The 24,292-nt window shown below is 39.5% G+C and overlaps 1 long non-coding RNA gene across 1 annotated transcript; it reads left to right on the forward strand.

The window, feature by feature from the left end:
- Positions 1 to 15,502: 15,502 nt before the first annotated feature.
- On the forward strand, positions 15,503 to 18,273 carry LOC109383471 (uncharacterized). The gene is made up of 3 exons (XR_002124186.1): positions 15,503 to 15,530; positions 16,017 to 16,126; positions 18,176 to 18,273. It is a non-coding gene; the product is annotated as an uncharacterized LOC109383471 (long non-coding RNA).
- Positions 18,274 to 24,292: the final 6,019 nt, after the last annotated feature.

Consider the following 24,292-nt stretch of genomic DNA (forward strand, 5'->3'; position numbering starts at 1 on the left):
GCCTACAAACACATGTATGTAAATTGGTAATTTAATTCAGGGTAATGAAAAATTAACCTATTGTTAGCTTAATTTGATAGCCCTTATCTTTTCTTTGAAAACACTGTTGACGTCAGGCTGATGGTGACTGGTACCCACTATTGCCTCCATGCCAATCTATTTAAAGGCATACAGTCCTCCCTCCTACCAGAGAATTCATCAATTGAGTCCTAAATTAACTTTCCTGCATTAAGGTGTCTGCTTTCAGAAAGAAGAGGTAGCAAAGGAAAAGTGACATTCTTTAGGGTTTTTCTTTATCCTTTTCTTCATTTATATCCAAAAATAAGTGGCCTACCACTGTGGAAAGAGCAGAGTCCAATCTTAGTTTAAATCCCAACTCCACTGTTTCTTGGTGAGTAACCGTTGGAAAGTTATTTGGCCTCTTAAACCTCAGTTCAATCCACTGAGAAAATAACTCTTTTAAGGGAATGTTGCAAAACATAAATGAAATAATATTTTGAACATAGTAGGTTCTCAGTAAATGATAGTTATTCCTAAGGAAGGTTGGATGCTAATGATATAATATACATGCTAATTCGAGATGGATTCCTCCTCATTCAGTTCTCCATATACTTTCAAATAAGACAGGAAGACCTGGAGAAGACAATCCCAGAATTGTTTTGTTGAGTATTGCGTATTCCCCATTTTCTCCCACCCCTACACTTCATCACTGTGTATGCCATTAATTACTTTAATTATAATAATACCTGGCATGGGGGTGGTGTGGGACACATAGAGAAAAATGATAGTGGATTTGCTTTAATAGAAAGATGGGAGGGCAAAAAAGAAAACAAGGAATTATTTTCTGAAGTTTAAGTTCCTAAAAAATTGCCCAGGATGTTAAAGAGCAAACGAAGAACACACACACACACACACACACACACACACACACACACATTTTGCCTGACTTTCTTACCCATCCTGTCAATCCTATAAGTTTGGTGACCTTATTTAAGATAAACCTCGGGAAAAACTATTCAGATAAGCAGCACCATCTTCTGATTTAAGAAAGTCATGCAACTACAAAAGTAATGAAATTAAATTACTTTTTCCTAAAATAGGTACTTTCTTAAAGTACATATTCAAAGTTGTTGCCTCTTTGATATAATATTCCTTTCTGGACATTCTTCAGCTGGGAACTATTATATGGCTTCTTTTATTTCTCATTGATAATCAGGAAGCTTTTAATACTATTACTGCATCCAATGGAAAATTCAACGGCTTAGGTGAAGGACATTAGTCTTATTTTTAGTTTCAAAATAAATTTGAACCTACAGTCATCCTGTCTGTATACAATCACGGAAATATCAAGTTATAAAGTTGAAAGAGACCTAGAAGAGTCTTATGCAAATATAGGCCTTTAAAAACTGCTAAATAAGTACAAATAGTCACTAAATTCTACACTCAGATAAATGCCAAAGAGAACCATTATTCGTGTGCCTCGGGGCTTCATCTTTACCAAAAGCTGAGTAGCAAAGGGTCACCTATACTACATAAGAATAGCATTTGGTAGTAAAAAAGTGAATGGTCCATTTGTCAGGAGCAGGCTCTCCCACCAGATCCTAGCATGACCCTGGGTGGACCCTGTCACTTCCCTGGTATGATGAGTCAAGTAGAGACGCCATGACGGCCCATCAAGCTTGAAGAGTCTAATTTTGGATTGGTACTTTTCTGGAAAAAAGAAAATTATTGTGGCAAAATACACATGATAAAATTTACCATTTTAACCATTCTTAAGTGTACAATTGTACAGATTTTAAGTACATATTACACAGAAAGTAGAGTGTACAAGTGTACATTTTAAATGTATAATTACATACATTCACATTGTTGTGCCACCAGCACCATCATCCGTCTCCAGAACCTTTTTGTCTTCCCAGTCTGAAACTCTGTACCCATTCAGCATCAACCCCTTATTTCCTTCTTCCCCTAGCTCCTAGTAACCACTATTCACCTTCCTATCTCTATGCATTTGCCTATTCTAGGTACCTCAAACAAGTGGAATCATGCATTATTTGTCCTTTGGTGTCTGGTTTATTTCACCTAGCATAATGTTTTCAAGGTTCGTCCTGTTGTAGCATGTGTCAGAATGTCCTTCCTTTTTAAGGCTCAATAATATTCCATTGTATGGATATACCACCTTTTGTTTATCCATTCATCTGTTATGGGTATTTAGGTTGTTTCCACCTTTCAGCTATTGTTAATAGTGCTGCTATGAACACGGGTGTATAAGTATCCATTTCAGTCCTTACTTTCTGTGATGACGTGGACAATTCAGGAAGAATCCAAGCCAACGAAAAAGGCTACTGACAGCAATCTCTCAGCATCGGGCTCATCTGCCTTAGTTCGAAAGTGAAGAAGACAGGTACAATATCTGTTGACTGGCTTTGTACCGCACCAACTACCAGAAGATGCTCAACATGTGTCTTCCAATAACAGAAAGCAGATTCATTCAGCCTCTTTGAATCAATTACATGTTAAACCTAAACCCTCTTACAGGGTGTGAACAATCTGACACACACATTGTGCTAGTGAAGGGCAAAAGCCAAACAATGTGTTTATGCACAGGCTTCTCTGAACACTCATCTTCCTGTGTCTACTCACGGCATAACAGGCCAGCAGGCCAGGACGACTACAGCCAATTCTGATGATGGTGAACTCTTGCATTCACTTCGTGATTGGGATGTGGAGGGGGGAGCTTTTTTTTTTTTTCCTATTTCCTGTTTCTAATTTTCAGGCAGCACCTGTCACCAGTAGTCTTGACTTTCACAGTTTTCTTTTGAGTCTCTTTGCTTTTTTTCTCATACTTGTTCTAAGGTTTATCAGAGGAAACACTTGCCCTCCCAAGGATGGCCTCTAAGCTGTGACAGATTAATCCAAGTTGAGTGAACTTCCTTCAGACAGAGGACACTAATTATTATGAAGGCACTTAGAACACAATGCAAGCTGACATCTGACAGACCATTCCCTGCCAGCTCTGCATTGTCTTAATGTCAGACCCTGTCAGTTCCCAGCCTTAATTACATCCTGTTTACAAACATTAGGCCTGACTTCAGATGAAGCCTTAACAAAGGTTGACAAAGGTCAGGGTCACATTGCAAGGATGTTATCTGTCTGTACTCTCCTCCCGATAAACCAGAGGTAGAGGGCTGATTCAGGAGATAGCTTTCTGAGCAGAAAAATGCACTGTGGTCACTGAAATATCTAATCTCTGTGGACACATTTTCATCCAATCTGCTAAACACTGTGGCAGGGAGAAGGGGCCAAATTTAGAGGGCCAACTTGGTGCTTGCTTGTTATCTGAAATCCCCGGAGGGCAGACATGGCAAAGGTGTTGGGAAAATCCTTCAGCAGGAAGGCATAGTCACCCTTTGCCACAGAATCATGAAAAACAAATTCAAGCATTAGAAAACAAATCCCAGTTAAAATTGAGGCCTGTTTCAAACATGACAGGCAAATTTTAATTAGTGTACAAAATCTGATGTTTTTTAAACCACTTTTTTTAAATGTTTTTATGTTAGGGTCAATTAGCAGGCTTTTCTTAAGCAAAGTACTCTTGATTCATTTTATGTACTAGATGTATAGATACAACATCAAACTTTCATTCAAATCAATTGGACTTGGGTATCTTTGAATTTCAATAGGTTACAATAGTAATTAATATTATAACCCATCAATATTTTTCAGGTTATGGCCTAAGTGATCATCTGTCAATCTCTATATTTTGTAAGTAGGCAAACAGTGGCCCAATGCTGTTGAATTATTTAACATAACTAGATCTTACAGCACATAGGTGGCAAGACCAAGCTAGAACAAAAATCTCCCATGCACAGTCTGGGGTTCTTTAGAAGTAAACACTATTTTTTAGTATTCTTATAGAGTCTGGCATATAGTGACTAGACATCTGGTTAATGACTTATTCATTTTGTCCCTTCAGCCTTGTTTCCTAAAGAACTAAAGAATTTACATTCTTTTTGTCTTATAGGTTCCTATCTTCCAACACACATATTGCTTTAAATGTTCTTCTCTGGACACACTCCTCTAGATTGTGAAATTCCCACAGTACACACAAAAGCACTCAGCAGATAATTCTATAACTGCTTAGGCCCTGTTTGTTTCTCCCACATTACCAAGACTCTTATTATGTTTAGTCCAGATCGGTCTCTTAATCTGACTCTAGTTAGTTGCCATCTGTGTAACAGGCTTGTTCCCTAAAGGTATTCTTTATAGAAGTGAGTTCCAGGTATACTTCTAATAATTTGGTCATAATTGGTTTTTTAGGTCCACACTGTTTTGCACAAATCCTTTCCTTTGGTCTCTACCTCCTCACCCACACTGCCCTGCCATACCCTATGCTGTGGAGACCCACTTTCACGCCTACTGCCTAGTCACTCTCCCAAGAAACTCATCTGGCCCTAGATTTTCAGCTTCTTGCCAGCAGTGGGTAACTCTAAATTTTTTAGGCTCAGTCCTAATTCTTCACCTCTCTTTCTTCCTCATCTCTGTGAGAAGCGTCTATAGTACAATGTCAAGTCAAACACAGTAAGTCTAAAGAACACGTCATGTCCAGGGTCTCCCTCCCAATCCTCCTATCTTATAAAGAGGAAACACCATTCTCCTGATCCCTAATTTTACTTTTGAGGAAATCATTCCCCTTGATCCCTAGTTTTAGTTTTCTCCATAGTGAGAAACCATGTCTTGTTATTGCTTTGTCCAAAGTGCTTGCCACAGTAGCTAGAAACATATTAGGCACTTATTAATATCGGATGCATGGATAAGTGAGCGAAAATGAAAGAATCAATGAATGAGTGGACAAACTTGGTGAAATCACTGGGTCTTGTCAATTCTTTCTCCACAGCATCCCAGCTCCTCTTTTCCACTTCCTCCTTCAGGGCCAGCTCCATTTTCAAGGTTTCCATCACGAGGAGTCTGAATTACTGCAAACCGTAGTTTATTCATCTGCCTTAGTTTCTCCATCTAATCCCTCCTAACTATGGCTAGGCACAGAGAGTAACACTGTGCCAATACTTGGTGCTTTAATCTTACCTAGAATATAGACCCCTTGCAACAGTCCTACCAAATATTCTAATTTGTTATATAAAAATGTCAAGTAGCTTTAGGCCCAGGTCCAACTCCTGCCAAGTGTGACTTATTTTGTTCCCCCAGGATGACAATGAAATGTTGTTAACTATCCTTTGACTATGATCCCCTGAACAGGTGTGCACCCCATAACATTCTGTGGTCTAGACCAGATTTCCCAGCTTATGGGAGATTATGTCATTTGGGACTGAATCCAAGACTTGGCTTAAATAAAGATGTATTACCGACTTGCTGCTCATGCACTGACCACATGCGCAGAGTGAGGCAGATGAATCTGCCTATATGGGTAATATGGAGCCCTCTGATGACAAACTTGACTTATGGTGGTAAAATTGAGGTTACAGTAAAATTGAACTACAATCCCTAGGTGCTGTGGTACTTGAACTTGCCTTGTTCACTGTGATGAGCTCCACAGTTCAGAAGGGAGTAGTTACCAAAAATGTAAAAAGTTGTGTTCTAAGATATTTCCATTATAGTGCTGCACATGTTGTGTTTGTTATGTCTGCCAGCTAGTGGCTGGAATGTCCAGTAGGAATTTCTATCAATTACCAGAGGGAATAAGTCTGGAGTAGAGGCGGGGGAGAGAGAAGAGGGCCAAGGGAAAAAGGAATGAAAGAATGAATTCCTTCCTGTAAAACCTGTGGAAGTGTGATAAAGCTGGCCTTTTTGCATGCATTACATATACATTTTAGTGCTAAGTGCTGTTTAAAGATGGACAGTAATCATCTGTTATCTGGGTCACACTGACACATTAATGGTTCTATTTCTAAGTCTTAGGACAAGATCAATAATTGAGAGCTTTAAAAACATCAGGCACACCTGCAACTTCTTCCCACCACTGAAAAATAACGGCCTGCTCTTTTTTTAGGGGGTTGTTTTACTTTCATTGTATTTGTAATGTCAGTCATATGCACAACTCACTCTCCCATCAGAATTGGGTTTCAGCCAGTGGCTAACGCCTCCGGAAATACAGACCTAATATTTCACAATAGCTCTATGAGGGTCTGCAACCATATGCTTTACTAACCCAAACACGAAAATCTAATTTTAGAGGGAAAGGAATTCACAGGGTTATACGGAAACCGTGTCAGTACTCTAGTACATACATTTGTATTTTAGGGTGTGCAAAAGTTTAGTGCTTAACTGAACTCCCAAACTTTTAATACACTCATAATAAGCTGTTTCATTCAAGTGCAAGGGATCTTACCACAGGATTTCATAAAATACAACTTTTCCAAACAGGAAAACGGACTCTAACACAACCAAAAATCCTACAAGGTCTTAAGCAGAGAGTCAAAGAAAAGAGATCATTTTACCAAAGAACTGAGTTTGCCCATCTGATTCTGCCTTATTCAGTGGTGAATGGTTGGGGGCACGAAGAGTGACCAAAAGGTTTGGCGCGCAAGGAGCCAGGAGCATGTGAAAGCAAAGGCTTCGAGGGTACAAAATTCAACAGGACTCCTCAGCACCCACTAACAAAGGAATCAGGATGGTTGGAGAAGCAATTGTGCCCACATTGACCATTGAAGCCTTGAATGCCAAAATCTTTCCTTTCATTCAGATACCTGGACCCAAAGCAAGGTTATTTTTTTCTTATTTAAAACAATGCTCGATTTGATTGTAAAAATGTATCGTGCGTGGGATAGGTCACACGCTATCCTCATTCTTCTCTCCTCAGCACCTTGAACAACACCCACCACACAGCAAATACCTGAAGAATGAGCATGGGGCAGGCGAGTAAATGAGAGCAGGGCTTGAACATTATCTTGGCACGTCCGATGTATCATACTTTAAAGCAACCTCTTTAAAATACCTGAGAGCCAGTATATTTTTAAATCAACTTTTCTATAATCTACAATTCAACTCAGAAAATAAATAAAGAATATAATTTTCTGGTGAGCAATAAAAAAAAAATGTTTTAATCCCAATAGACACAATGATGGATAATTCTGCCTTGAAAAAAGAAAAACCGCTGTCCCCAGCAGTTCCATCCATGTCCCACTACTGGAAAAGCAGTTGTCATCCGAGAAGGGCAGGAGGAAGCGCCAAGTAAAGCTCCTGCCCACGAGATCCAACCTCGCCTTTCATTCCGCTATAGTGGCAGTTCTCCTGTGGTCCTTCAGGTTGAAGGTGGACAGTGCGGGAGGAAAAAGAAAATGGGATATGCCAGGGGATTTTGCCCTAGGCCAGCCCCTGAAGAACAATATTATTTTATGCTCCCGTGACAATCCCAACTCACTCCATTATGTCTGCCCAAGTTTCAGAGCAGCTGGGAGCTAGCCAGCTCCCATAGGGCCAGCAGCCTAGGCAAATAGCAGTCATCACTGATTGAAACAAAGTAAATATTCAGTTCAGCCGTATAAAGTAAATATTGTCATCACCATTTTACAGAAGAAAAAAAGTAAGGCTAATCTGTTTAACAGGTGATGGAGTTGGTATATGAACCTCAGTTTGTCTGACTGTAAAACATGAGATTTTTTTTTTCCACCACCCAACTCTACCTCCTGGGTCCCTGTGAAAGCTCATGCTCCAGCTGAGAACATGGTTATGTAAAGAGGCACTCTCTCCCATATTCAAGCCAGGCATCATTTGTAGATAAAGACCTATGTATATATGGGCCTAATACTATAAGCCTAATAGCTTAAAATTTGAAAAAACTGAAACATAACAAAGTAATCAAGCATCATAGAAGTCCCTCATTCTACCTTACACTACAGAGGGAACCTTCTTTGTAAGAATATCTTGCAAGCTTTATCTGTACTTGTGAAAATAAATATATTGTATTAACATTACATAGTACTTTTCCGCTGAAAGAGTTCAAAGCATTTTTCAAATGCCAATTTTGGTATTTGCTTGAGGAAAAAAAGCTAAAATATTATAGACAAACTCTGGGAGGCATCTCTTACATAATTTAACTTCCTTCTTCCCTCAAGAATGTAGGCCTCTCAAGATAAAACACACATCAACACTAAAACTATTCAAATAGAAGTAAAAAATTCATGGAGAAGTAAAAAAACAAACAAACAAACAAAAAAAAACACTTCGTATGGCTACTACCATTTGAACACTTAATTTAGTGTTCAGCTTCTTGAAAAACAAAGTGAAAAGAAATAAATAGGTTATATATAATTTTCATTATCCAATAAAAGGGCTTTCTATGAATTGATAAGAAACTCTGAACAAGATATTGGATATCTTCTACCACTATTTTACAGAAAATATAGATATTCTTCATGTGACATTATTAAACTGACCCTCAACCAAAGCTTAAGGAGCATGATTTTTAAAAAAATGTGTTTCAGATGCAGCTCTATTTTCGTTCTACATGGATCATATCTGACTTTTACACCAATGAACAGTAAACTTGATTCCTTTCACCACTTTTTTAATATCTTTTAGTTGTCTGTACATTTTTAGCAATAAAAGTCCATCTTATTTTTAAGGTAACATCTATGGACCATTTCTTATGTAACCTTAGCCCTGGGCTAAGCATATGCTCTCTTGGCTCAGAGACTAAGGGCTGTTAAAGATGGTACCTCAGGGTCAGAACCACAGCGGCAGGCCCAGGAGTCCAGCCTACTCTGCATGATTCCAGAACCGAGTATTAAATCACCATGCTATGAATCCTCTGCCATAACCATTTACCATAAGGGTGTGCAACATTTGTATCTGTATTTCCAAAGTCAGGTGGATAGAAACATCTTCCTGAGGAATTAATATTTTCCTTAGGTCAATTCTTCATGGGAAGGCTCACAGAGGAAATCTGGACTCTAATTGCCTTTGATCAAGTAAAGGATTTGAAAGCATAACTCAATTTTTTTGAAACCTAAACAACAACAGACAATAAATACTTCAACATGGGGATAAATGAAAAGAGTCGATGTGGATGGTAGGAAGTTATATGCGTCACGGAACAGGCAATAGGAACTTTCTCTTCAGGTTACCAATCAACTCAAAGTCGGTTGAAAGTAACCAATTGTCATCATGGATAATGTTCTAGATGAAATCTAGTGGTCAAAGCAAACACCTAAAATACCTTGGACCACACTACAAAAACCCAGAAGCAATTATCACTCATCATTGCCCTGGCAGGAAGCTCCAGGGAGACCAAAGACTGAACGAGTCAAGGGACCACTATCACCTCTTAAATCTTGGCCGACTGCTTCCAGATGAGCTATTTGGCATACTGAGGAAATGGAGCTCAGAAATCTTGCCCAGATGTTGGATTTCAGCTAGAAATTATCAATAGTTGGGTTCATGGTCCTTTAGTTTCATTTATAAGACAATGGATTTTTCCAAACATGGTACTTTGCTACTACTTTTAAGCAGATTGTATCTTTGAATTTTGTGAAGACTTACCCAAAAAGGCCCAAGCATGTAGACATTTTAAGCTGTGAGAAAAAAATAAAGAAATAGCTTGTCCCAGGACAGTTATCCAGAGGAGGGAGTGTCCTCTAGGGCTTATACAAATAGATTCATTCTCTGTTTTCAAATCCGCCTAAGTTTTTCAATAATTTGTTAAACAAAAATCTTTAAAGTTACTATTTTCAAAACAGAAGAACACGTAAGTCACAGTTGATGGCAGATGTTTCTCAAAATGACACCCCCCAAAATAATGAGAGCCTGAGAATTTCTATCCATGGATTCAGTCGTACTCTGTGCAAAGTACTAAGGAGTGCAAAGTACTAAGTACTAAAAGCTCAGAAATATCCCTTGCCCTCAGGGAGTTTACATTCCAACAGAGAAATAAGACAATGAACATCAAATCATGTATAACTATTTAATTAAAACTATAAGAAAATAGCTGACAAATGTAATCCTGGTGCCCTTTAACTTCAGGGAGCCTAAATTCCTGAAGGGGAAAACAATAGGATGAGTGAAAGCAATAAATAGCCAGTTATCCAAAAGTATCCCAAGAGAGTGTTTTAAAAGAAAATTTAGAAGGATTTTTCCTGAGATTCTGTACCTATCTCCAATTCTGGCAACTGGACTCATTGTTGAGTCAGGTCACCAAGTTGAAATGGCAACCGGCCCCCATAAATTCAAAGCCTTGGGCTGTCGGAAAAGTCATGATGCATTTTTGCAACAAAAAACATAGAAAAATATGTTATGACTTTTCTGACAACCCAATAGATACATATGTACTGTATCTTTCGCTCTCTTCTTGTTTTTTGGTTTTTTTTCCCTTGACAACTTCACATTTTATTGACATCCTCATAGCAACCCCAGGAATGGCTCCATCTTAAACTTAACAGCCAGAGTGACAAAGTTGACTTTTTTTTCTGTTCCCTTTCTACAACTAAACATTAAAATTAAAAATAAATAGGAGCACTTCTCCCAATGTAAGCTCAAGGCACATCCTCAAAAGAAAAGTAGAAAAATGTTTGTCTAGTTTTACAAACTAATGCGATCTAGCCTAAACTTTAAAATCATAGAATCATATTATGTTGGACTTTGAATAAATCTTAGAATGTATCTCATCCAGACCTTCATTTTACACATGAAGAAACTGATAATGTGCTACTGATTTGTGAGGGCCTCAGTCATTTAGCACTTGAGACACTGAATGTGGTGCATATCAAAGCCATGTGAACTTTGGCATGGAACCACTGGCAGAATAGAAAACATCTATTGGGTTGTTGGAAAAGGCACAATGTATTTTTTCTATGTTTTTATTACAAAAATGCATCATGACTTTTCCGACAACCCAGTAAATACACCAAATTGTGTGCCAATGTATAGCAATGTATCGTTACAATCAAATTAGCTGGTAAATCACAACTCTCCAATGTCAGTAATACAAAGTAGTTCTACACAGAAAACAGTGTGGTTGTTATACCCAATAAAACAATTCAGTACCTGGCCCTTGGCAGACTCTGCTTTTAGGAAGGGCGCATCATAAGCAGTGATGGGGGGAGGGGATCAGTATGGCTTCTAACCCCAATAACTACCTGCTGAATTAGATGAGAAATACCTCAAGGCTATTTGGACTTTCAAAAGCAAAAGCTTAGGAAGATGACTTTGCCCAGTTTTTTTTTTTATAATGCTCACTAAACTTGAAGCTCATGATTTTGAATGCTCAGCCTCCATTTTCTGTCTTTCTTGTAACAGCAGCTGTTTTCCTTTAGATAACCTCTCCTCTCTCACTCACAGCCCTGTTGTTTAGGCAGAGTCTCACACCAGACTCCAAAAGGGAGCACATGACCCAGGCCTGGCCAATAGGAATATTTCATCCCTTGGCTGTAGTGATTGGTTTAAGGTTGGGCATATGACCCAGGCCAGGACAATGTCTGCATTCTGCAAGAAGCAGTAGGAAAGAGAAAAGGTTTTTGTTGTTGTTGTTACTAGCTGGGAGTTTCCTGGATTCACAATAAGAAGAGACATAACCTGAGAATGAAGCCACCATAGAGGAAAGCAGAGGAGAGAGATGGAAAGAGTCTGAGCCATAATAACTTCAGTCCCTGGACTCAGCATCTGCCCTCAACCTCTCAGTTACCTGTTTCAGTAAAATCTCCGGTGGTGGTGGTGGTGGTGGTGGTGGTGATGATGGTTGTTTTTGTTGTTGTTTTAAGTAAATTGGAATTCAGTTTTCTGTCTTTTGCAAACACAAGTGTCCTGACCAATATGCTCATGTCCCCAATCCTGTTCCCTTCCCAACTGCCTCCTTCCTTGGTCTTCCAGTCCAGTGAAATGGACACCAGGGGGTCTGAGTACTGGTCCTGAGTCTACCACTTCCTTGAGCCATAACCTCCCTAAGCTTCAAATTGGCATAAAAAGGGGGTGAAGGCTACTTTTTTCCTGTCTGACAATGCTAGGATGGATCTTACCCTGAAGAATGTTGAGACCCAAGCCAAGTCATTAACACAAAAACACTCTGTGGGCATATAATGTTTCAAACATAAAATGCCATTTTTTGCTAAACGTTCTAGAATTCTCTCATTACTCATTTTTGTTCTTTTATCCTTCTTCCATTTTGTTAAACAGGAACATGGTTATGTTGGCCAATTGTCTAGTCATTTTTATAAAAATTAAAAATCTTAATTAAAAAAAGAATACTGGCTGTGTAGAAAAGTAGAAGGAATGTGGTTTAGTGGCTTAGATGTCCAGAAAAATAAGCTTTCAATCCCAGCTCTGCCACCCACCTCAGCTGTGTGATTCTGGTCATGTCATTTAATCTCTCTGATCCTCAGTTTACTAATATGTTTAGCAGGGATAAAATCACCCAACTTTTGGATTGCTGTGACAGCCTATACACAGAGTCTGGCAATAGATAAAGCTCCATAAATGGGAGGAACGATGATGATCATTTTTATTACTAGCAAGGATCACAGAGACATGGGGTTAAGTCTAAAAGGTGGGTGGGGCTAGAAGGATGAGACAGGGAACCAGAGGCCACTATGACAGGAAAGAGCAGGTGAGTCTCAAAGGCCTGAGCTGGCTGTGTCCTGAGTCCTGGGGTCAGAAGGTTAAAAACAGCAGTATTACTTCTTTGTTCATAATGCATACTTTGCCTGCTTCCCTAGTTTTTGAGACACTGTGCTTTGAGCTCCTCAAGCTCAGGGTGTGCGTCTGGATTATTTTTGTATGCCTGCGCCTTAGGAAGCACTCAGTAAATGCTCATGGTGACTTGAACATGATAATCTCTTGCCCTAAAGGAAAGGCTGCCTACATACTTTGGTGATCATTTCCAAGGATAAGAAAACCAGACAAAGCCCACGCGCATGTACTTTTTCACTGGAAGAGAGACCTGTAAGTCCAAAATGTTCTCACACATATCCAGTTCCTCTAGCGTCTTCAAATGTATGGAGGTTAATCCTCTGGGATATGTGGTTCAGACCAGTGTAGCACTGGCATCATCTGGGAGCTTGTCAGGAATGCAAATTCTCAGGCCCTTTCCCAGACCTACTGAATCACAGACTGTGCGCGAGACCCAGGAATCTGTGTTTTAGCAAGAGCTCCAGGGATTTGGTTGCACACTAAAGTTTGAAAAACACTGCTTCAGATAGGACCTTAATAGCTTTGTTTTTAAAAAGGCATGCAAGTAAATAATAATAAAATTAAGAAGGCATGCAAGTAAATAATAATAAAATTAAAAAGGCATGCAAGTAAAAATTTTAGCGTTTCCATGTTGAGAGGCAAGTAGAAGTTACATTTACAACCTAACTCAATCATGTAGCTTCAGTTTTATGCTTCCTGTGACAAACTTATTCAAAAATATTTGCTAAATACACACAGTACAAAGGTGAGTAAGATCATAGTTTCTGACCATAAGAAGCTCTAGTTTCTTTTCTTAAGGGACCAAAGAGTCAGCTGTTTAAGTAGGGGTACTAGCTTTCATATGTCATTCAGGACCCTAGATTGCCCTCTGGAGGGTAAGTGGAGTTCATAAGAATTCTACATCTGTGTCAGGCCCATTACAGATATTATGATAGACTGAGTACCCACCTGCCATGGTTTACAGGGGCCAAACCTACTGCTCCACAGTACAGTAGACAATGTGTGGTAAGAGACTCCAGAAAAATAAATTCAGTCCTGCTAGGACCTCCAGGCACCTTAGTACTTGGGCATTCAGAGACCACATGTGACCACATTGTGTGGTTGGTATAAACCATTATGGCAGGAGAAATTTAAAAAGAAAGCTTAGGTAATGTAATCAGTCTTCTGATATGTGTGACAACTACCTAGACCTGGCTAGATTTTATAAGTAGTGCTATAAAATAGTGAATATTTTTAGTAAACTGACATACACAAATTACCCCACCCCTTTACACACTTGGGAAGATCCCGTATTTAGTGCCAGATCCAGCATTTGTGGATTTAAAAGTAGAGAACCTTGATTACCTGTGTTTGCAAGACTTTCCCAACATAACAGATGTCAGGAGACAAGTATGACATCACATTATAGATACTTTTTTAATGGTCATTGCTTTGAAAACTTAAAATTAAGATCAGCCTAGCTAAGCTCCTTTATCTTTTTTTTTAACAGAAAATTAACCTCCCCCCAAAAAATTGATGATAAATGTAAATAGAAAGTAGAAAGGCATCCAAAAGCGATTTGCCCTTCCAGAAAGGCCCAGGCAAAACACCAGCAGAGACCACACAAACACCTGAGTCCTGGGCCCTGGTTCCTGGGTCCTGGGTCCTGAGAAGAGCCTATGTCCTCTAAAAAGAGGCCTTGTCCTTTCTCTAGATTTCACAACCTAGTTTTGTGAGATAAGAGGTAACATAATCCTCAAAAAGGATCAGTACATAGCAGTGGCATTCCAGAGGAAATTCACCATCAACACTCACCACTGCAGGTAATGTGCGCACACCCCCGCTCCCTCCACCTCCAACCTCAATGGAGACCATCACCCTCTGGAGTGAGGGGAGAACCAGGCTTAATTTGCCCTGCTGCACATCAGATACTGAAGTCGGTACTACAAATATGCATAACGATAGACCAGATACTTTCAATTATTACGCTGGACTAAGTACTTAGCCATTAATTTGGAAACATGATGGGGCCCCTGCATACCCACTCCTAAGCACCTTTAGTCTATTATCTATACAATGTAAGGAAATATTCCAGCCAGAGAGGAAGGTTGACAGATTAGCACATAAAAATTTAGGGCACCCAGTCAAATTTGAATCTCAGATAAATGTGTGTGTGTGTGTGTGTGTGTGTGTGTGTGTGTACACGCACACACGCACATGTGCACATACACACACACATATATGTTGTTTATCTGAAGTTCAAATTTAACTGGGCATTCTGTGTTTTATCTGGCAATCCTACCCCTAAAGCTATCAATGAGAAATTTCTGAATTTCTGTCTTGGAGCTAAAGATTAGCTCAGATGGAAGAGAATATGGGGATATGGATTCTGAACTTTATAATGTGCACAGAGTCCTGCAGATTGTACTATGCTCACTTTACAACTTCTCTGTGAGGTAGGACCAAAGTCCTTAATCCCCACTTTACGAGTGTAGACTCTGAGTTAAAGAATTGCACAAGGTTACAAAGTAAAGTAAAAGAGCTGGGATTCAAATTAATATTCTCCAGCAGTTTTATTTTTTGTGGGGACTCTGTCAATCACGACACTAAACAAACATAAGAGAAGGAAGAATTTAAGAGACTGGCTAGAAAGCATTGCTTTAGCAAGCAAAAATACCTGGCGCAAGCATGGACAATCTTTTCTGTTTTCACGCCTAAGTAAGCAATCGTCTGTCTGTGTTCTTTACAGGCTGAGAGTGGCCATTAAGAAATGAAAGCGAGTTTAGATTTCACCAGCATGTTTGGATTTGACGACATTTTGCATTTCAAGAAACCAAGGTCAGCTCAACCCTTTTAGCACTGGGACCCAGGTACCACCATGATTTAAGCAAACAACTACCCTTGTGAATGTAAAGGTAAGTGGTAGAATAATTGTTCACGGCCTCCCATGCTTTAATTTGCCGAGAACTATCTTTATTTCTAAATCTATTAAGGAGAGCTCTGTTTCACTCTGTAAAATACTGGCAAGTTCTGAGATGAGGTAGAATTTATTCTTGTGAATACACTTAGAGAGTAAAAAACGTGGGTATCATTGGTAAAAGTTAACCTTCCCAACATTAGCTGCCTCTTGCATGTGCCGTATTTGCTAACTCCAAGAAAAGCTATAGTCAGAAGAACCCTTGTTAGAAAATCATACAAAACTGAACTTCATACTTCTTCTTTAAAAAAGCAAAAGACATTGTGGAATTAATCTACCACTGCTAAGACATTCTAAATTCAAATCTTTCTCCTCTCCCACAAAATCAAATATTCAGCTATATTTACCACGTCAAAGGAAATTAGTTGAGTTTCTAATATCACAGAACCAAACTAATATTGCTCATGTGCTTATTCATTTTTAGAAGCTGTGCAAGGAGTAACAATTGCCTGAGACAACTGTCTGTGAAGAATATTGTCAGAAATTCTGAACTTCCCCAGCGCTTTGGCAAAGAAGTCCAGAGATTATTATTGGGTAATGACATTGGAAATAAAAAAGTATATAGTATTACAGTATTGAGCTATTAGAGTCGGGAATCAATTCAAGGAGACAAGCAAAATTTATATACTTTATTGATTTTAAATTTTACATGCTCTGCTATATGAGTAAATCTTTTGTAGTAGTTCTACAGCTTTGAAACATTGTAAATAACTGGGACTGTGGGGAGTTCAGAACAGCCATTTTTTTCAGACAGAAAGTATATAGCCTTTAATGCATATTAGAAGAAATTGGGGTAATGAAATACCTTAAAGCTAACTTAAGTCAGAGCTAGTGTAGGGTTTGTTTTTGTTTTTTCTTTTGGTCTCCAAAGAGTGAGCATGTATCAGGTAGTAAAATAATTCCAGGTAGCATTGTACTTAAGGAAAAGCATAATTAAATTGATCCTATTGTATTACATAAATCCAACATATCCTGTGTAAACTCAGAAACAGGTGGCTCTTTGTGAGAAGTAGCTGGCTCTGAACCAATCGAAGTAAAGTTTTTTCACACAAAAACATACACGGGAGGAAAACACTGAAAGAATGGTCGACTCAGGATTCCATAAGCAAGAAGCAGATTGAATTTGAAATCACCCCTGAGCAGTTCAACGTACCTCAATCCAAAAGCCTCAGCACTGGGCAGTGGGTGAACCTGTTTCCAGCCCGGCCTTTGAGTAAGCCAGTCAGGTTCCTAGAGCCTGCCACCTTTATTAAAAATAATTGCAGGCTGGGTAATTTATAATTTTCAATCACATATGTAATATAGAAAATGACAGACATCAAGGGGGTGGGAGGAGTTTTATATTTTTATTGCCATGAGCCTGACTGACACTTAAGAAAACGTTTTGACACATTCAAGTGTGAGCAACAAATCTGTCCACAGATTCATAAACCACATGTTTACTTAAAGAAGCCTAGCCCAATAAATGGGGATCAAAACCCCAAGTGCTTAAGTCCATAAAATTCCCCAAGGTGAACTAGCACCAACAGAATACATTTGACCGTCTTAAGATTAGTAAAGATTTTCAAATAAATACAAAACCTGCTTATATCTTTTTTTTGTGCATCTGTACACTATTTTTTTTTTAATTTTGAGAAGTCTCAGCTCTACCTTTCCAATAGTTAAACTTGTATGACTATAAAATTGAGTGCAGTAATCAGGTAACTAAAGTCAAATTGCTTTTTGCAGTTTTGATTTATATTTACTCAGAGCACATCCACTATACTTGTTTGGAAGCTCTACTAGCTACCAAGTTTGATTTTTTTCCCCCACTGTAGCACTCCTCATACACATACAAAGCCATATAAAATAATGATTCTACACTTTTACAAGGACCGAAAGGAAATGATGGCGATCCTAAAACACATCGGATTCCAATGAGAGAAAATAGTCTCCATACTTATTAAAAACGGACAAGAGTTCTGTATTTCTTCAGGCTTCTAATGTGAGCTATTGAGAATAGAAATCAAAATCACGGTAACCATTAACACTTAAAAGTTGGGCAATGACTCATTACAGTGTCTTAAAAGGGGAAACCTCAAAACTGGATATTTCTAACCATCCAACCAGCATAGTCAACCTTTGTGTGGTGGAGAGGGGGAGGAGGGGTTCTTAGGGGGGTGGGAAGTGAGTGGGGATTGTAGGAAAAGAAAGAAATCTAACTCGGGGAACTTGAAAAAGTTAATTTGGAAACTTTTGTTAGTGACTTTGGACTTCATTAAACTCCATGTATCACTATAGCAGCATGATCTCAACAGTTTAAAAGGTATTTGTCATCAGCGAAAGAAAAACATTATTTTTAAAGGAGTAAAAAGATTGATGCATCACTGCGGACTACTTAAGCCCCACGCAGTTTCAGTCTTCGGTATTAATCTAAATGTGATGGCTTTTGCATACGGCGCATAATTAAACATTTTCTTTTCAGAGCTTTATAGAATCCCCATATGTTTTTAATGGCATCATCTGAATGTTTTTCTTAATAATTCTGGCAGCCTGCTCCTGAATCTTCAAGTTTGTTTTTTGTTCCTAATATCTTTTCTACAGAGGCTGCATTGTGCCAGAGATTGAATAAAGCTCTGAGAGCCCCATCGTAGAGGAAGACACACACGCCGACTCACATACGCTCACACTCTGCTTTCTCCTCACTCTTCATTTGCCATCTGTATTGCTATTGGCACTGGGGAAAGATATGTGAGAAAGAGAAGGTGAAGACAGAACACAGAGCTCTGTGTCACAGTCTCACTCTACCATGTGGCATGGCTTTTTCTCTTCATTAGTAGGACTTTGCTAACTCGTGTTATATGTCTGTCTGCCTGTCTGTGAACGTTAGGTGAGCATATTTAGGTGCGTGCATGCTGGGGGGGTGGGATGACTTTGGCAGCTGGAACGTATGGTCTGCCTGACACTTGGGCTGGACATACATAATTTGCTGACTCAATACCTACTGCCTCATGGGAACAAACTTTCTCCTTTTGAGCAGTGGTCCATTTTCTGAACCAAACCCCTCAGACACAACCCATAAAACTGAAGTAATGAAATGTTCGCCATTTGGTGTAGTCAGCCACATTTTGAGCTGTAAATCAGAATCACTTCCATTTCAGGTGATATAAATGCAACCCAGTGATCAAGCATACATCCAGGAGGGGACATCGGGATACAATAATAACCTGAGATTCTAATATCCATGTCTACCCAGGACTACTGCCCAGAGTCTCAAAAATAGAATGTAAGAGCCTCTACTTGAAGAATAAGTAAATCCAAAAAAAAAAAAAAAAAAAAGAATGTGCCCCATTGTTTTTCAAACGTAGCCTTGAATTTGCTTTATCCCAACATAAATTTAAATTCTGGAAAGTGACAAAGACTATAAATAACTCATGTTCGAATCATAAGTCTCCTTTAGATTGAGTGTTTGAACTCAGATCCAAGTTTCAAAATATAATTTTTTTTTAAAAAGTGTTCTCACACTCTTTCTATATTTGTCATCTTGAAACTGATGATGTGAATGAACAAAATGGAAATAGTAACCAAAACGGCTTCCTTATGCTATTTTCCTCATTGAACTTCATTTATTTACAGATGGCCAAGTGGCTATGAGGGCATTTGAAACCCTCCTGTTATTAAGAACTGAGCTTTATCAAAAATTTCAAAGAACTGGTTTGTATTTCGGAATTCCGCAGATGATGTGCCTTAAATAGAAACAACCACCCTGGAAAATCTTAAAACATATGTAGGCAAACAAGGGCAGAAACAAATTATCCAGGAATGGGAACACTATGGCTTTCCCTGGTACTTCGAACATTTCTTGTTGAAACTTGACTGAAACAACAATAATCTTTAATGGCCTCTCTTTTTAATGGTTCCCAGTAAACAAAAATAATTTTTCCTTACTTTTCTTCCATCTAAATTGCTATAGGTGAATTTATAACGTGATAAATATAATAAAGAAGGAAGGTTCTGGGAATGAAGTGATTGAATAAAATAAAAAGTAAGTTTAAAAAAAAAATCCATTGACTTTCCTCCTCATCCAGACACCATTTCAGGGGCTGGTCTCCTAGTCCTGGTCCAAGGAAAGAGCTGCCAGAGAACTACAGCCACAGGGTCTAACAAGCTCACAGCCCAATAGAAATTGTCACATCAGGACTCCCATAGGGAACCCACACAGCTGTGCAACTTTGTTTAAAACCCAGAAGATATTTCCTAAAAGGGTTTGAGTCATGAACACCAGCAGGGCAATGACACTTCTCATCTTCTATCAAAAATTTGATTGAGGGGACCTTCCCTGCCCTTCTAGAGCAAATTGCATACATGAAAATAGTCTGATGATATCTCCATGTTTGAAACAACCCTCCTTGCAACTCAGTAACAACTTCCAAAGCATCTCACATCCAGATCTCAGGGCATTTGCCATCACAAACTTAATCCATAGAAGCTGATGGGATAGCCTGCATGACTCCCTCCTCTTCTTCAGCATTTCAAAATCATTTGGTAGAGATGACCCCCCTGCTTGCAGGTCTGATTACAATTCTGGATCAGAGCGATGAGGAATTTTAAGTGTCCTAAGCTGGTAGCTAGCAGGGCCTGATTTTTCAGTGACTTTCCTTTGGTTTTAGGAGCTGAGTGCTAGCCTTACCCACAAGAATGTGGTCTTATGCCATAGAGCAAATAGCTAGATCCCTGCTTGTGTAATTGCCCACTACCCAAGTTCTAGGACTGAGGCCTGCCTTAGCCTGTCTTCCTATATGCAAACATTTGATGGGTACTGCTTGATTGATGTTAGGCACTATGCCAGGCACTGAAGACAAGAATGAGAATAATTAGGGAACTATCCCCGTGCTCAAAGATCTCAGAGTAGAGAGAAGGTCAGAGATCTATTTCAAGTACACTACAAAACGATGTGTTCTAATAGAGGCAGAAACAAATTGGTAGGGAGAACAAAAGTGGGGATTGCTAACTATGCTAGGGTGGAACCAAGAAAATTTCACAAAAGAGGTGACATCTGAGGTAACTTAAAGGTAATCATGGGGTAGAAAAGACAGAGGCACAGAAAGTTAGAAATGCAAGGAAGGTGCTCTAAGAAGGGAACACAGCACGTACAAAGGCGACCAGCGGTCCTCAAATGTTCATGTGCAGACAGGTCACTTTGGGTGCTTCTTAAAATGCAAATTGCTGGGCCTCACTCTCAGATTCAGGTTCTGTTGTTCTAACATGAGGATCTAGAGTTTGCATCCTCAAACAAGTAGGTAGATCTCAGGTCACAATCTGAGAAACATCTGACTAGGGTCATACAGGTGCATGGTGTTTGAGGGATGAGAAGGAATTCTGTATGAACAGAGCATGAATTGGTGGATGAAATGTGGACTTATAAAGCTTGTCAACCAGATGTAAGAGAGATTGTTAAGTCTTCCAGGCATCTGTGAAGCCTGAAAAATGAGATTCTGGGAAGCTTCAGGTACCAAGAGCCACCCTCAGATTAATACAAGGGCCGGGTCCAGTCTCTGCGGCTGACCTGTTGGATGTCCACAGCACAGTAGCAGGGAGAGGAGAAGACTTGCTTAAGCTCAGACAGCCCAATGATCCAGTCCCAGTTCTGCCACTTACTATGTCCCCTTGGCAAGTTATTTAACCATCTTGGGCCTCTGTTTTTCCTCTGGAAAATGGGAATAACACCAACGTGTCAAAGTCATTCTAAAGATTAAATGGTATGATATATATGTAATGCCTATCTCAGAACCTTATATTTAGTATTTTTTAATAATAAAAGTGAAATTACAATGCCTAACACTTATTAAAAATGCAAGTGAACAGAGAAAAATAAAGACAAAGAGGGTTTCAAATTTAGAGTCATGGTTTGCCTGCATGAAGAAAATGGAGACTTTCCCCAAGACTGAGTCTCCCTTGCAGGTTACCAGACAACCCCTAATTGCCACCTGTCTGTTAGCACTTCAGATTCCCAGACTTGGTCCCCCATTTCTGGGGTCCCTCCCAGATCTCCAGCCTCCCTCTAGAGTTGGACACTCCCTGGTCTGACACAGTTTACCTGCCCACCATCACCATGAGCAACCTTGACCATTTTTCACACATAATCCCAAACCTCTGCCAGTGCCACGGTCATTATTTATGAGGGTTGGCATTGCGCCTGAAAATGATTAATTTATCTGCCAAAGATACACTTAACTGGCTGTCCCACAAGGTTCCTGATCTCTATGATATAAACGAACCAAAGCAGAGAAAGAATATCCCTAATGCTGAGGATGGCGGATAACTTTATCTTGACTCCTTCTCTCCTTATTATATTAACTATAGTATGCTTCTAAATTTAAAGTTTCAAGACATTTTCTTCTACCTACTCTCTTTTGACCCTTTCCAAAACCTCATGAGAAAGGGAAGATGTTCCTCCCTTTTTACAGATGGGAAATATTGAGATTCAGAGAAATTAGGTAACTTAGTCAAATGACCACTAAACTATAAAAACTTGAACCCAGGCCTTCTGACTCCTGGTACACATGCTCTCCATGATTCTACATCTGTTCCTTCTCATTTTCTGCCTACTTTGACCTTTATTGGTAGAGCTAATGAACATTCATGGACCTGACCTTTCCACATAAAAGATTCAAGTTTTGAACCACATGACAATAAAGTCCGTATAGCAGTACAGCCTAACAGGTAGTTGTATTAATCTACTTCTGAAGAAGAGGCATTAACTCTAAAAACATTAAAGAACCAATTGGGTTCCTTTCTGTACCAATTGGGAGCAGATTTGGAGCCATGGCTGTCATCATGGTATACGTTTTGAATCTGAAGGATCTGGGTTCACAAGCCTGACTTTGCCACTCGACTGGTTGCGTGATCTTGAGCAGGTTTCTGAAATTCTGAGTCTGACTTTTTTCATCCTTAAACTGGGGATGACCAGCTTTAAATTCAAGCATGATTGTATGACAATAAATACCACAAGCCTAGCTCAGTAATCACATAGAGGCCCTTAACCATTGTTAATCTACTTTCCCTGGACCTGTGTTATAAACTCTAAAGTGCATGAGAGTTTGTTAAAACAGAGCTTGCTGATGAGTTGCCCCATCCTCCGAGTTTCTGATTCAGTAGGTCTGGAGTAGAACCTAAGAATGTGCATTTCTAACAAGTTCCCTCAGGTGAAGCTGATGTTGACGCAGCTGGGGCCAGGGATCACACTTTGAGAATGACTGATCTCAAGCCAGATAAGGTGCCATGTAGACATGGACATAGAAGTCACTGGGTACAAATCTTTACTCTAGAATGGCCACGCCAAGCTCCTGGGTGTCAATAGCTAACTCACAAGCGAAGCCCGCTAGGAAAACAGAAGGCCAAAGATGGCCACAATCCTGACCTTCTCATGGACTCAGTGTCATGAACTCCCTAAGGTCAGGAGATGCTGAGCTAAGTAAACACTGGGTCTAAAACTCCTAGTGATTACTGTGTTTTCACTTAAGACCTTCAGAAATTCCTACACAAGGATCTCCCATCTCCACTCCTGGCGAACTGACTGCCTTACAAACAGTCCCTGAAAGTCCCTGAGAGCAACCAGACCAGTGTTTATGAGACCCAGTATCACACGGTCTGATGGAGGCAGCTCAACTAAACACCCAGTCGCCCTCACTGTGATTTCTGCATCTCCAGCACCTCAATCCCTCCACTCCCTCATCTCACACACACACACACCACACACACACACACACACACACACACACACACACACACACACACACANACACACACACACACACACACACACACACACACACACACACACACACACATATGCAAATTTGCAGAATCTGAGGGTCTTTCAGGAATGCAATTAGGGCGATCATTTTTAAAACGCATCAGCAACAGCTCATTTTTACACCTAAACATTTTTATTAAAGGGAGTGGCAGATTTTGCTTCATGAAAGGAATAAAACAACCAAACCCCAGAAAATACATTAACCCTATTATATGAAGGTGGTATAGACAGTATATTCTCTTTTGTTTCCAGAGATGAAAATATATAAAAATGTGATGAACAGGCGCTGGCATGTATATCGTCCTAATCTTGTGAAGAAATTTGTAATATATCTCTATTTTGCTGCAGCCGGATTCCACTGAGTCATCAATTTCCAGTGTATTATCCAATGTTGGGCTCAGCTGGAATATTAAGCAGCCACCAGATTCTGAACTTTGCATTTCCTCACATTTGGCCCTTCGCCGATCAAGCTTTGTTTCTCTGTGATTTTATATATATCAGACCCTGGAATCAACTTTCTTTGTTTTATCATGACCTGGTGTGTAGTGATTCTGATTTATCATTTTTACAACAGTCTCTTCCCTACGGGCTCCAGGTCGTGATGGTGGCATTGCTACGATTTATGGTGGGGCTCGTTGACGGAAAATGTATGCTCTTTTTGATTTTCCTTCTTCCCAACACCTGGCTCTTATTTTTCCCAACTCTAGCTTCTGCCATTTTAAGCATTATTTACCATTTGCTGAAATGTAGCGGTTTATTTGGTAGGGACATGTAAGGTAGAGGATGGATTTTTACTAGTCGGCTATGATTTTTCCTCTTATCAACCCAATGCTGATTTTTTTTTTTACATTTTCTTATGTTGTTAGGAACCTGAAGTTCATATGCATCTCTCATTTGTTTCTCCT

Source organism: Hipposideros armiger, unplaced genomic scaffold, assembly GCF_001890085.2.
Source record: "Hipposideros armiger isolate ML-2016 unplaced genomic scaffold, ASM189008v1 scaffold_83, whole genome shotgun sequence".
NCBI lineage: Eukaryota > Metazoa > Chordata > Mammalia > Chiroptera > Hipposideridae > Hipposideros > Hipposideros armiger.